This window comes from Octodon degus, unplaced genomic scaffold (genome assembly GCF_000260255.1).
Source record: "Octodon degus isolate 3935 unplaced genomic scaffold, OctDeg1.0 scaffold00082, whole genome shotgun sequence".
Lineage (NCBI taxonomy): Eukaryota > Metazoa > Chordata > Mammalia > Rodentia > Octodontidae > Octodon > Octodon degus.
The window spans coordinates 8,843,829-8,859,359 of record NW_004524658.1 but is presented as its reverse complement, the minus strand read 5'-3'; the positions used below and the strand labels follow the sequence as shown (position 1 = coordinate 8,859,359).

The 15,531-nt window shown below is 35.2% G+C and overlaps 1 non-coding gene and 1 pseudogene across 1 annotated transcript; both read right to left on the bottom strand.

Annotated features, from left to right (window-relative positions):
- Positions 1-6,504: 6,504 nt before the first annotated feature.
- Positions 6,505-6,611, bottom strand: LOC111818185. Its single transcript, XR_002822240.1, has one exon. It is a non-coding gene; the product is annotated as a U6 spliceosomal RNA (small nuclear RNA).
- A 6,506-nt stretch (positions 6,612-13,117) lies between these two features.
- Positions 13,118-14,467, bottom strand: LOC101575854 (annotated as a pseudogene).
- Between the last annotated feature and the right edge of the window lie 1,064 nt (positions 14,468-15,531).

Below are 15,531 nucleotides of genomic sequence, written 5' to 3'. Positions count from 1 at the left end.
CAGTAGACACTGAGTTACTGGCATATTTGAGAGCTAGAAAAGGCTATGGGACTTTTATTTTTGCCTTTGGATCTTATGCTATTAAACTGGATGCAGCAATGATAAACTAACAAATAATGGCCATCGTGTAAAGCTAGCCTTAGAATCAGTCATTTCCATTCAGGTAAGAGTATGAAGCTATCTTTGTCATTCATTTCTTTCAAAATTGAGGTTAAAATTCTCTAGAGAAGTTGAAAAATAAGCAATATATAATTAAAAATTATTTTTCTCTAACTAAAAACCAAGGCAAATATTTTCTTGCTTAAGTTCATTATAGCACTCGTTACCACAATAAAGAGTGGCTGAAAAAGCAAGAGAAAAAAAAGAACAAGTTGCCACATTTTTTTCATCTGTTCATTTAAGTCTAAGAAATCAATGAATGACTAAACAAACTTCAAGGCCATGCACAAGAATGCAAACACCCACGCTATTAGACTCATATGGATCCTCTTCCTATCAAAAATATTTGCATATAATTCTATTAAAAAGTCAAAACTATAAAATAATTCCATAGAAAGCAAAAATCAATATAGGAAATGAACTCACAAAACTTACAATGTTTGACTCATCATTAACTGATCTAATTTCCACTTTGCTTTGATGGGGCTGACTTTACCTACGAGCTTTCCTTCTCCCTTTTTTGTGGGTGTCATCTTCACTCCGTAAGCTCTGTATCCCATTATCATGGATCTTTTGGAAGCAAATTAGTTATTCCTGAAAGCTAGAACTTGAAAATGGGCACATTTCAGGAAAGAGTAATATTGAGAAGAGAATGTTCCCATCCTGAATACTTTAGCCTTCACTACATAATTATTTCTAAAAAAATATGTTAATGATTCCTTTCCCAAAGTTTATGCATATACTTGCCATAAGTCATCATCCACTTCTTCTGCAGATCTCATATTAACTAGAAGATAAAACAATTAAGCTGAGGAATTATTATCCTTAGTTACAGTCACCAGCCAATGTCACATGAAAGTATAAGGAAGAAGCCTGACATGGCGGCACACATCTGTAATCCCAGCACTTGGAAGGCTGAGACAGGAGGATTGCCATAACTTCAAGGACAGACTGAGCTGCATAAGCAAGTTCAAGGCCATTCTGATCTATATATCAATACCCTGGGTCAAAAAATATGTAGAGAGGGCCGGGGAGATGGCTCAATGGAATAGTGCTTCCCTGGCAAGTGGCCTCAGTTCAATCCCCGGTTCTGATAAAAAATATGTAGAGGCATGACCCCCAAATTCTAAGCATACTCAACTAACATAAGACATTTCTTTAATAATTGACAATATGATTTTTAACAATAGTTAGACAGTCTGAGATTACTCAATTTATAGCCAATTTATGTTTTAAAAATAGCAAATAACCTCAAAAATAAACTAGGTATATGAGGTACAAAATTTTAATTTATTGTTTTCCAGTTAGTTGACTTGCTGTATTGATAGTAGTATGAGTTGTTATTGAAATACAAGCTTCAACTCAGAATATCTTGACTCAAATTATACATTTAATACTAACTATACGTATTTTTTAAGTGTTGAGCTAATACTTCTCTAAAAGGTATTTTTCTTCTCTGTAATGAGAATCATAACACTCTCTTCATAAAGTTGTTAGGAATGCTAAATAAGACTATACATGTACAGAGTTTATGCGAAAAACAGTAAATTCAGCAAATTGAGCTATGACCATTTTTCAAGAATATACTTGATATTTACTGAAAAATATGTGTCTAGAATATAGGATAAATAATTGAATGTGGGAATAATTTATATAGCTTTATATGTTTTGTAACTTGAAGTTACATATTATCTATAATATATTCCTTAATGAGCTTATTAATTTATTCAGATTTTCTTTCTGTAACTTCACGGTATTTTATTGTGTGATCTTGAGATTGTATAATAAAGAAGATACCTTGAGGCATTTACACATTATTTTGCATTGCTCAGAGAACAACTATGGTACCATAGAATGACTAAAACTAAATGAATCTTCACATTTTCTTAGCTCCCATTTTATCTTTTATTTATTTTACTTAAGATAAACCAAATACCATCTATTTCATTTATACATTATCTCTTCTAGAGCAGTATTTGTGAAGCCAAACAAATAATTCTTTATAAAATTAAGATAAAAATTTTGTGGAAAAGATAAAAGCTTTTGCTAACAAATGCTCAACTCAGTGTTATAATTCAATAGCCAGTTCTATTGCTTGGAAACTACCTTTTCTAACTTTACTTTTAAGAGGACCCAGACAATAACTGTATACTTATCGCCTCTCAGAGGCTGCAGTATCCACAGATGTTAAACAAAAGCCACCATCCTAGAGTCTCAGCAGGGCTCACACTATGGAAATTACAAATGCACTAAGGAATGCTTTAAAATTGACTTTCTGATGACAAGATCCTAAATCAGGCCATGCCACACTTTATTGTGCAATGCCATACTTCTTAACTCTTCCAATCCTAGCTCATACTATGAATTCAGTGACATACCTCACAAACAGAAGTGCTCTGCACAATTGAACATGATGGATATCGCTAAGATGCTAGTGTTTCTCAGCTGTCAAATCAGGCACTGACAAGTGAAGCAGGCTGAGCCACCTGAATCCACTCAGTCTACATACAGACCCGCCTGTGTATCATGTGAATGCTGAGTCTCCTCTTGAAAAACTTGGAAATTTCAAAATAATGATTAGCTGAGAAGTTCTCCTTCTAGCCAGTGCCTGGCGTTACCTGCTCAGTCAGCTCTTCGCAGACACAGATCTTTTCAGGTTGCATTTATCAGCAGCACTTTATGGGCTCTAGGCATTCCTCTCATACCATCAGCTGCTTTGAAGCTGTATGAGGGCTCATCCTTAACTTAGATAAAAGATTTGAGTGTGTAGATTTTTGAAATATAGCCAGGAGAAGGGTGAGTTCACTGACTCCTTAGATCTATTCCTCATTCACTCCTAGGTTTTATAGGTAACATTTAAGCCAAAGTACTTTCAGCTCAAGGTTCAAGGATGAAAGATATTTCACTGGTTTCTGTGGATATAACTCAGACTCTGAGCTCTTGGATGCCTATAAACACATAACAGCAGGTACTGGTATCAGTCGGATATAACAAGCAATATTCAATCAAACTAAACTGGGAGGCCAAAGCAAATCAATAAGGCTGTGAACAAAGGACAACTTCCCATAGAGCAGATACATTTACAGCAAGTCACTAAATCAAGCCAATGTCCATAGCAAATCACTAAATCAAGCAGTACTAAGGGACATTTATAAGACAGTTTAGTACTGACAAAAAGTTCATGTTTCCATATGTTAGGTTTTCTGGACTGGAACTCTGAATCTAGAACCACTTCCTATTGGCTCATTCAACCTGAGGAGGTCAGTTTAGACACCGCTTCCTTAAAGGAGGCTTCCGAAACCCCCAAACCAGATTAGACCCTGTGCCTTAACAATTTTCATTTTTCCTAGCTCTCCTCACAATTAAATTTAGCAATTAAGTTCAATTATGTATGCAAGTATCTCCTTAATTTTAATCTTCTGTGTTGGATTTAACAGTTTGGGAGATAGGCACAGTATCTATTTTGTTCTCTGTTATAAAAGAGGTGTCAAATATTTATTGAATGAGTGTTTGTTTATTTATTGAATATTTAGTATTTGTTGACTTAATTTCAAAATTAACATTTTTCAAGATCTGTAATACTAGAGAGACCAAAATCAGACCTAGTTGGTCCAATCTCTGTTCTGATATAGGAATTCTCATACACAGTACTTCACGAATGATCATCTAGCTGCTCCTTGAATACTTCCACCATGGATCAGGAAGTCATTTCCAAGTTACACTATCATTCACTCCTTGTTAGGAATTTCTTCTGCTAAATGCCTCCTATAAAATCAGTTTCAAACTCAAAAATAAAAAAAGAACCCTAAGTAGAGTGTGTTCCTTCTTCTATATCAGAGTGCTTAAAATTTAGCACAGTAGTCATAATTTGCTCCAATCATTATACCTTTCTTCAGGCTTAAATCCTCACTATTCTAACTATTCTTTAGAAAAAAAAAGACCAAAAATAATTTTTAAAAAAGCATTAGAAATGATACAGAATTTCACTAAAAAGTGATAGGAATTAAACAACGGTTGTTATATTGCATATTGTCTTATAATTAGTTGTTCAGATTACCAGATAAAAGCATGCAAAATGGGTCAAAAAATTAAAAGGAAGGGAAAAAAATTAAACGTCAACTGTTCCTTGCAATAGACCAATAGAAATCAGTAGTATTATTCTCCAAGATATCCTGTATATATGTGTGTTTTCCCTTTTTTCTTTCTTGTCTGCATTTGCTCATCTCAGTTGTTTCTTCCCCTTGAGCAGTTTCTTTCTGTGTCACAGCATCTAGTGTACCTTTCAGATTTTATTTACTGTTTCAGGTTCTTGCACTACGGAAACAATACATATAATCTGTTCTTTATTCTCCTTATAATTATTGTTTCCTTACTCATCTTGTGTCCCACTTTCACATCCAAATGTCAAAGTACTCATCATATGGTGTGACCCAGGCACTGTGCAGTAAGACCATTCCCTTTCTTGTCTGTATCCTGTATTTGGTCACAATAGTTTACCCTTGCATTGTGAGTGGTATGAGACCCTACAAAATTGAGTTCTGTTGGGCTTAGAAACTGTGATATCTCCTAGATATGCATAACCTTTTTGGTCATCTGTGAATAAGTACTATATTTTTAATACTCATTGCTTTCACATATAATGTACATACATAATATGTGTGTTTCAAACAGGGCCCATCCCACAGTGGGCATGAGAAAAGATGTTGAGGTTGTTGGGTATTTTCCTCCGCACTTCCTTACCCTTGCTTACATTTGCTCCTGCCATAGCATGTCTTTTAGGGTTACACGATGATCACTCCAAGTGGCTGAGCCTTAAGCAATTTTCTTATCTGCAAAAGCCAGCAATTAGTTCTTGCTTCATAGGTTTAGGCTTTTAAAAGTGAAGTTTAATGAGATCCTAGCATCTGTCACTTCTCTAGACAGTACCTCTCAACATTACTGCACTGGCAAAAGCCCCAGTGCAATAACCCCAGTGCATAAGTCCTTGGTACATCCTTCACACATAAACCACAACACTCCTCTACTCTCCTTTCTCAGATATTTAAGGATTTATTGTCTTCATTTCTGATGTTCTGAAATTTCACGATCCATTTCTCTAGTATTTTTTATTGATTTTTTTTCTTTTCTGGGCTGCTGGTATACTTCAATCTAAGAACCCACCCCCATCCATTTAGGAAATGTGTTGCATTGTTGACAAGTGTTCTACTTTGTTCTGTTCTCTTTTTTGGAATTCATATTGTTAGAGCTTCTGGGGAAATCATTTTTCCTACAGTTCCTCCAATTTTCATCATTTTATCTTTTGCTGTCTCATTTGTATATTTCAGGTACTTAATTAATTTTAAGTCTTCTGTTTGTAGTCTGTTAAGACTTGTTCTTATTGCACAGATGCTCTTATGCCAAAAGACTCCGTTCTTCATTTGAATGTAATATATTACTGAGAAATTTAATTGCAGTTTGCTTTCAAGTTTTATTCTTTCCCATACCAAATTGGTTCCTCCTGAGTTCTCCTATTCCTTTTCTTTACTTTGGCCTTCATTTTCTACATTAAAGATTTTCAAGTGTCTTATCTTCCCTAGCCAGGAACTTAATATAGTCTTAAGAAAAAATTAAATGGGCCAGGGTGATAGTTCAGTGGCATAAGCACCTGCTTGGGCAAGCACAAATTTCTGAGTTTGATTCCCAATGCCAAAAAAAAAAAAAAAACCAGACAAAGAAAAGAAAGCAAGCAAGCAAGCTTCATTAATACAAGCTATGATCAAAATATATGATATGGAAGGGCCAGGCTACTTCACTTAAGGTTATTTCCTTATGGTCTAACACTTGTTTTTGAGCCAGACTTTCAACTCAACAATAGTTTAAGGCATTTCCACACATGATGTACATGATACGTCAGGGCTTCTGCTAAATTGGGCTGTCATCAGCATTAGGGGAGTCAAAGAAGGAGCAGGGACAGCTGGCATAGCCTCTGGGCAGACTATAAACTTTACTTAACCTTCCTAGTTCAGTCTCACATTCCACTTTTAGTTTCACCTGCTAAACATACCTGGATCCTTTTCAAGAAAGAAAATGGAAATATCTTTTACTCTGTTGTGGTGGGACAGGAAGTTCTGCTTGGGAATCAATAGTTAAAGAAGTGATCTGATTATCTAGCCCTTTCTTTTTTTTTTCCCTATAATTTTATTGATAAACAAATAGCAATGAGACAGTTTCAAATCAAATTAGTAGGACAGTTTCAATAATTAACACATTGCATACATTCTTCTTAGTGGTTAATTGCTGTACAAGATGCGGACATGATATCCTATTTACAAACACCATTAGAACAAATCACTTTATTCATTAAGAAAAAATATGGAACGCTTCACGAATTTGTATGTTGTCCTTGAGTAGGGGCCAAGCTAATCTTCTCTGTGTCGTTCCAATTTGAGTATATGTGCTGCCGAAGTGAGCACATAGCCCTTTCTTAAACATAACTACTTACCAACTTTATTGATTTCAGCTACAACTCTTAAGACCACTCTAGAGATATCTGGTACCCCACATTCCTAAGGCTTTTGAGGGCAAAGCAATACAATTTCATTGGTTTCTCATTGGTACTACTTCAATAAAGTAATGTATAATTGCTTTTTGTTTTCTACCTTGCTTATAAAAATTAATATAAATATCATATAAAATTGAAATAAACATAAAAAATAGTTATTGCTTGTCAGAAGTTGAAATTTCAATCTTGTGTTTTACCATACAACATAAATTGGGGGCGAAGCAGGATAAGAAAATGTTAGGAAATCTGATGATCTCACCTTGCAGTGTGGACAACCAGGAGATGAAATATGGATTTACTTAGATTTTGAAAGGGAAAGTTCATATTTTAAAAGGTAGCAAAGTTATTAACTGAACATGTTGCAAGAAATATGATATGAGAAATTGTGAGACTAATATATTCAGCTACTATGACTGAAAATCTCCAACTTCCTGCTAACATTTAAAAATTGAGAACTAAGAAAAGCAGTTCAACTTGAAGGCAGCCACTTGAAAACTTAGGCATAGAAACAGTTGAATGATTATCTCTGGGTACCGGAAAGCGGGAAGAATGACATACAGAGAAGATCATGGATTTTGTTTATAACCCTGCTGTACCTTCCCAAAAATGATTTTGGAAGATTAAATTTTTATTTATTTATTTATTTATTTTCATTGTACCTTTCAGATTTTATTTACCCTTTCAGGCTCTTTCACCAGTGAGACAATACAATGTTTGTACGTGTAGGTCTCAGTTCTTTCACATACCAATCCAGTCTCTAATTACTTCCATTTACCTATTTGCTTTTAGAAAATATTGTGTGTAAATAATTTGTCTCTAATACATTATTTATTCTGTTAAAAAGTAAAGCATCATATCCATAACAAGTGTCTGTAGTCTCGATTTCAACCTTCAATTTTCAATTGTTAGAGTCAGAATAGCTTAAGCTTCAAGAAGAGAAGACTACTTGGATTTCTCTTTTCCTAGTAAGAAAAGACCTTTTACCACAAAAAGTGTTGTGTGTAAAAGCAAAACTCCCAGCAGGTGATAATAATTTTACTTTCATGAAGGAGCAGTCAAGGAAAACACACTCATTTGTCTACTTCCAAAGTGTGCTGCAGTTACTGTCAGATATCTGAGCAATGTTCCCATTTTCAATAATGATTAAATAAGTAATTGTTTCATTAGTCTTAATCTTGAGGTTTACTGTAATCTAGGTTTCATGAATAAGCATACTAATTTAGCTGATTAATTTCCTTCTAGCAGTAATTTCAGTTAATAAGGGTGATAAAGGCAATATACAGAAAATGTAACATTCCTGTAATTACTAACTAAAGTTATGAATATAAAAATGTGCAATTTCCAAAGTGGAGAAGAATGAAAAATAATAGAGTAGCATAGATTAAGTAAATTTGCATAATAATATTAAATAAACTTGATACATAATGTATGATCAATGAATCTACTTCAAATAAAACTCGCTGGCCTCACACAAAATATGCTGTTGTCAATTCATACTTGATATCCTAAGCTGTCTGGCATTAAGAAAACGAAATCACTCCACATCCACCATACACCATAACCTTATAAATAATTGGTACTTCTAGGGGAAAAATATATTGTTTTGTGGATATCCAAATCTAAGGTGAAAGGAATATCTATGAAATATTGAAAGCAATTTCCACAAAGCACACATAGAATTGAGTCTTGTCACTTTCAAGCCACCCTGCGGATGCCCCTTCTTCGGAGTCATATTTGCAAAGGCACACACCAATGAAAGGACGGGAGTGATAGCAATGCATTGGCTCCAGCGAAAGTCAGGATTTGCATGAATTATTTATGCTTAAAGGTTTATCCTATTTAGGATTCATAATATACCTTATTTTACAACAGAAAAAGAAATTATGGCCCAATTGACTAAAATAATTATAATCATAATCACATCTGCTCTTGAAGACTGCCAAACATCTCCTGAGTGCACTGCATACATTTCCGTTACGAGATTCCCTCTTTTATGAGTTAATTAAACAATTTCACAGCCTTATTTGTACAACTACCCTGCATAGCATATTGTTTGTGCAGCACATTCCCTTTAATAGCTCTATTCTTCAAACAGATGTTCATTTAAATTTTTTCACAGATTTTATTTGAAGAACAATTAGTGCATTTATCCTACTACGCTGTCACCTTCATTTGGATTTGAAGCAGTTCCCTCTCTACCTTATAGAAAGCCTAATGTAATCTTTCAGTTTCAAAGGAAGAAAAAAAATAAACACTTAACAAAAGTCTCAGGTCAGAGTAAATCATCCCAAATGGTGGCTACTCAATGTTACCTTGACATTACAGAAAAGTTAATAAGAACTTCACCTAAAGGTGTGGAAAAGTAGAAACAATTAATTTTCCTAGTCTACCCTTTGTTTTTATTTTTATTTTCTTAAATCTCCAGGCAAATTGTGCACACTATACACTGAAATAAAATGACAGAATGAGCAGAATGAAAAGAATGCAAGACGATTTAAGTTTATCAGAAGACAATTGAATCACTCATTCCCTAACACATATTTTCCTGCGGAACATGATGCTATACATTAATACTCGGCTTATCTTAACAAAATCTCTTAAAAGGAGAGGCGATTGCCTTCTACCGTTTATAAATACTGGGAAGTTTCCTTCTCCATTTAACAGAACTCAAGTTCTAGAGGGCTGACTTCCTCCTCAGGCTCCTTGTACGCAGCCCCTTCAGTGGTTTATGTCCTCTCTCTTCTGCCCTAAGAAGCTGTAACAGGGAACGCTGCACTCACTGACATGAAGGCTGGATCTGTTGCTGAATTCTGGTCCCCTTCTTAGCAAAGTTCTGTATCATTTCTAGCATCTTGTTATTATGTTTTGTTCTCTTTAATTTCTTTTTTTTAAAAAAAAGGTTATATTTTTCTCTTTGTGAATAATCTCACTGCTGTAATTCAGATTTATGCTCTTTCATACTTGAATTTTATTTACACATATGGGATACAGAAATATACTTTTTCAGACTTTTAATCTACAAGATAATAAATAATGGACATCTATCTACTGCTTTAAAATTTGCAAATTCACTTATATAGGAATGTAATGTTGAAGAAAATGAAGAATTCATATTTCCAGAGCTATTGTTCTCTTCTTTTCCTCCTTTTCCCCTCCCTCCCTCTTTCCCACCCTCTTTTCTTCCTTCATCCCTTCTTTCTTTTCTTTCTTTTAAACTGGACCATGTTTCTAACTAACCTAAGAAAATCTGAAAATTTTGAGCCAGATTAGAAGTTTAAATTATGCTCACAGAAAGAAAAAAATAAAAATAAATTATGCTCACAAAAAAGACATTATTTAGGCTAAAAATATTAATTTTAATAATTTTTAAAAGATTAGAACAATTTCTCCACGGTTTTCCCAGCCTCCGGAGATACTAATACAAGAGAGATTAAATAATCCATTTTAAATTAGCTCTTTATGTAGATCTCCTAAATTTTTCAAAGAGGAATCATCTCAGAAATATTATTTGAGAAACTGTTTTGGGAAACAAGACCTTTCAGATGATTAAGACCCACAGCCACAGTGGGAGGGCATTCCTCACTGCAGCACAAGTGACAGCAGAATGGAACTCTAAGCCAGAGTGTAAGAAAGGTGGCACTATTGTCTTTTTCTATTTATTTTTTTTCTAAATGAGAATATTTTATTTGTCATGCAGCTGACAGAGAACTGTCTGAATTTAATATGTACAATCTGATGGATTTGGCCTTAGGAACAAACACAAGGACACCACCATCCAATCAAGGGAATGCACACCCAGACACCCCCTTCAGTCCCCTCATGTCCTTTGGGGTCGCTGGCTGACTGGCTGGCTTGTCAATGAGTATGAAGGATGTTGCTGTAGGTCTTCAGGATCCATGGTGCCCAGTTTCACACCATCCCCAGTACCTATCATTTTCTGCGAAGGCTCTTTGCAGCCCCAGTGATATGACCCTTACTTGCGTACTTCAGATTTTCTCCTGTTAGTGAGGAAGGCAGGCTCTTCTGGCCCCATTTGTGGTATGTTGCCCACTTGCTTGATTCTTTTTTTTTTTTTTTTTTTTTTTTCTATTTCTTTCGCTTATTTTTTTCACAATATTGGAGGTTGGACTCCAGGTCTTAGAAGTGCTAGGAAAGTGCTTTACTGCTAAGCTATATTCCCAGCCCTTTTTTGACAATTTACTCCATCTTGAGATGTAGTCTCTCGAAACTGCCCATGCTGTCCTTGAACTTGCAACCTGCCTACCTCAGTCTCTCCAGAAACTTAAATCCCAGGCATGTTTTCCCATGCCCAGCACTTAGGTCCTTCTAAGAGAGTACATAGAGCTACTACTTAGAATGGCAACAATTTGCACATCTCCTGCAGTGTGTGGGTGAGTGGAATTTCTTAAAAGACTAGAATTATATCCATATGATGAAATGTTTTGCATGTTAAAAATTTTAATATGAATTTTTACTTTTAGCACTAAAAATGATTATGATTTAATAATATTTTCAATACATGATCATTAGAATATGTCACTGCAGGCAATTTAAAAAAATTGTAATAAAATTTTCCCATTTTCTATGCATGCAGCTAACTAAAGCTTTCTTTTTTTCATTTTAAAGAAAGAATGAAACTATCAAAACAGGATAGTAGAATAAAAATAATACTTAATACATTGCATATTGCTATCTTCATAGTAGTTCTTTAAAGCACAAAATACAGGCAAAAAATACTGTCCAAACAATATTAGTATAAACGTTTCTTTAAAGGAATTAAGATAAACTAGCTGTACAACTATTTTAACTATATAGTATGCATATATACAATATTATATTGTATAGATAGATAGATAGATAGATAGATAGATAGATAGATAGATAGATATTTGTTTTCTTTTTTTCTTCCCTCCTTTTCCCTTTCCTCCACCACAGTTGCTCTTTCCTTTTGAACAGGTTCTTCCCATTTCACAGTATCTATTGTACATTTTGGATCTTACTCATTCAGCTTTTCATGCTAGGGAGACAATATGATATTTACACATGCAGGACTGATTTATTTCACTTGTGAGTATGCTCTTGGGTTGCACCCATTTATCTGTAAAATTTTCAAGTTTATCCTTCTTCATGGCTAGGTAGTACTCTGTTATACTGAAAACAAATCTTTCTTTATCCTCTCCTCTGTTGATAGGCATTTGGTTGCTTTCCAAGATTTAGCTGTAATAAATTGTGCTACTACAAACATGGATGCACATATGTTGCTGTGGCATGACGTTCTTAATTCTTCTTAGAAGAAACCCAGAAGAGAAATAGCTGGGTGAAATGGGACCTCTAGTCATAGCTTTTTGAACAATCTCCATATTGATTTCGACAGTGGTTGTCCCCGTCTGTATTTCTACCAACAGTGAAGAAATGTTCCATTTTCTCCCCACAGCCCCTCCCGCACTTGTTATTGGTTCATTTCTTGATGGTAGTCATTCTTACTGGGGTGAGATGGAACTTCAGTGTTGTTCTAAATTTGCATCTCTCAAATGACCAATGATATTGAATATTTTTTCATAGATTTATTAGCTATTTGTATTTCTTCATCTGAAAAGTGTGTATTCATCTCAGATGTCCACCCTTTGGACTGGGTCTTCGAATTCTGTGGGCTTGATTTTTTTCAATTCTTTATATATTCTGGACAGAAGTCCTTTGTCTGAGGGACAATTGGCTAAATTTTATCCTATTCTATGGGTTGGCTTTGCATTCTCTTGGCGATTTCTGCTATATGCAAAAAAAATGTGACCCCAGTTGTTGATTCCTTGTAGTATTTCCCATGTGGTCTGGTTTTTGTTCATGAAGCCTACACATATATCATCTAGATGTCTTTTTTAAAAAATAATTTCCAGAAGGGTCTAAAGTTTACTAACATCTTGAAAAAATAGGAGCAGAGTTACAGGACACAGCCACCAAATACACTTATTTACAAGTTTTATGGTGAGAGGCAAATCTTAACCATTAAAAATAATGAAAAGAATTTTTTAAAAATATTAGTACTTCATTCTCCAGGGAAGAATGATGAAAACTAAGTCATTGGTCCTTTTAGAAGCAGACTATGGGCTGGGGATAAACACAAAGTGAGAGTACTTGCCTAATATGTGTGAGGCTGTGGGTCCTATTCCTGGCACTGGGAAAGGGACAAAACAAAAATATAAACTAATACATTAAAAATGTATTTTACAAAAGGCAATTGCTAAACTAGAAGCTTCAGAAAATTATTCTTGTAGCTAATCAGAGAATTTGTTAGAAAAGCTATCCTAAAAAAAAACCAACAACAACCCAGCAACACAACAAATGTATCTTCATTTAAGTACATATTTTCTTCAGCTTTTTTTGAAAAAAAAAAGAAAGAAAGAAAAGAAAAGTTAAGTTGAATTATGGTTTCCAGAGCCTTAGAAGTCCATCTTCTCTGTAGGTAGCAATGAGATTATGATGGGGATGAGGTGCAATACCAATGACAGCCTTTTCATAAACTGTCAAAGTTCTCTCAGCTTGCCAGTGACAGTGCTGACACAGTAGAGCACAAAGTCCTCTCCTACGCACTCAATCCATTCACCATGGGAGACAGGGTGCAGCAAACAAAGTCACCACCTTCTCTTTTACCAGAGCTAAAGCTTCTGACAATCTGCCCCTGCATATTTGTGATGACCACTGTGTTCGATCTGTTGCACACCACGAAGTGCTCTGGGTTTTTAGGAAGCAGAATCACACTGTTGACAGTAATGTCAGTCCCCACAGTGATGCTCAAGGATTTAAAGGTATTTGAACATTCTGTGGTCTTCATATTCCAGATCTTTACAGTGCCATCAGAGGATGCACTAATAATATAATGTCCATCTTGTGTAAATGTTGCTTCATTCACAAAGGAGGCATGACCATGGAATTCCTTCAGTTTTCCCAGATTTTAAACCATGAATTCTACTTGTTTGGTCAAAGGAGGCACTGAGGATCTCACTGCTGACCTTCAAAAAGCTCAGGCACGTGACCCCTCTACTGTGTGCCCTTTCAAATCTCCTTAAACACTGTCCACCCTGAATTTTCCAGACCTTGATCTTTCCATCTTGGGCACCAGTTGCTAACATTTCTGTATCTCTGCTGAAACACATACAGAAAACAACACTATCTTTCATCATGAAGTTAGCCTGGCACTTAAGATCCCTCCTAATTTTTCTAGTAGTAAAGTTCCATACTTCAATGAATCCATCAACAGATCCAGTAACCAGATACTGGATTGAGCACACTCCACATGAGATTTCTGACCAAACTTAATATGCCTGCTCAGCTGTGTAGGAAACTTTTCTTCTTCCACATCTTTGACAGCAGCTTTGCCTTGAAACAAATCTATGATCATACCAGGAGGCAGCAATCCCTGGTGCTGTTGCCATTTCAGTGTCTATCCCAGCAACAGCATGAGACGAGATGGAGGCACTACACTGACTTCCCCAGCTAAGGACTGGGCAATTGCTGCTCTTTTTTTTCCTCTTTGCTACTTCCATCAGTAAGTGTTTTGTCTGGCAATTTTAATGACTGTATAGCCTGTAAAACAGTAACCCAATGGCCACTATTGATGACAGCCACAAAACTCTCAATACTGTGCTTGGTATTCAGAGACACAGTAGCTTCCTCCTGTAAGGTAGCCAATGCCTGATGTAAACTGTTCTCCTCCAGGTACGGCATCATAAGATAGATCACATTCGAGGACTCAATTTCAATCGATACAGGCATAAAACACCACTGTCAGCCTCAGCTGCAGAACACACGGACGACACTTCCATTGGTCTAACATCTAGATTTCTGCCTACTTTCTTTTTTAGTAAACTTCGTATTTCTTTTTTAATATCTAGATCATTGATCCATTTTGACTTAGGTTAGTGTGAGGTGATAGGTATGAGTCTAGCTTTAGTCTTTGACATATGGAAAGCCAGGTTTGTTTTTTTTTTTTTTTTTTGGTTTTTTTTTCAAAGTTTTATTGATAAACAGATAGCAATGAGACAGTTTCAAATCAAATTGGTAGTACAGTTTCAACAAATAATACACTGTATATATTCCTCTTAGTGGTTAATTGCTGTACAAGATGCGGATTTGAGATCCTATTTACAAACACCGTTAGAACAAATCATTCTATTCATTAAGAGAATGCAACTATATATCTATCCTAACCACTTTGAATACACAGATACAAAATGGACATTCATCGTTATACCCCTTTTTTTTTAGTTCTGTTATTGAATATTATAGGTGTGTAAACTCAGCAAAATATTCTAAAAGAGTCCAGTAGCCCATAATAGCATTGGGTCTTCTGTTTAACTGGCAATGTCAGAAATTATTGACCTGAGTCCCCCACAGCTCAACATAACAGCATGGTTTTATTTCCTATATTTCGTCTTCATACTTTTCTACTGGATGGTTAAGACCAAGATAAAGCAGGACCTATGCAACAAGAGTTGTAGTGGAAAGCTAGTTTTTCCACTACCATTTATTAAAAAGACTTTCTTCCTGTGAACTTATTTGGCTCCTTTGACAAAAGTAAGGTGGCTGAGTGTATTTGGAGTTGTGTGCACACTCCTATTTTCTTCCACTGACCCTCAGGTCTTTTTGCCAATATTATGCTGATTGTATCACAGTAGTCTTATAGTATAATTTCAGCTCAGAGATTGTGAAGTCTCTTGATTTGCCTTTGTTGACCAAAATTGCTTTTGCTATTCTAGATCTCTTCTGGTTCCAGAGAAATTTTAACAATGTTTTTTCTAGATCTGCAAAGTATGTTCATGGTATTTTGATCAAGATTG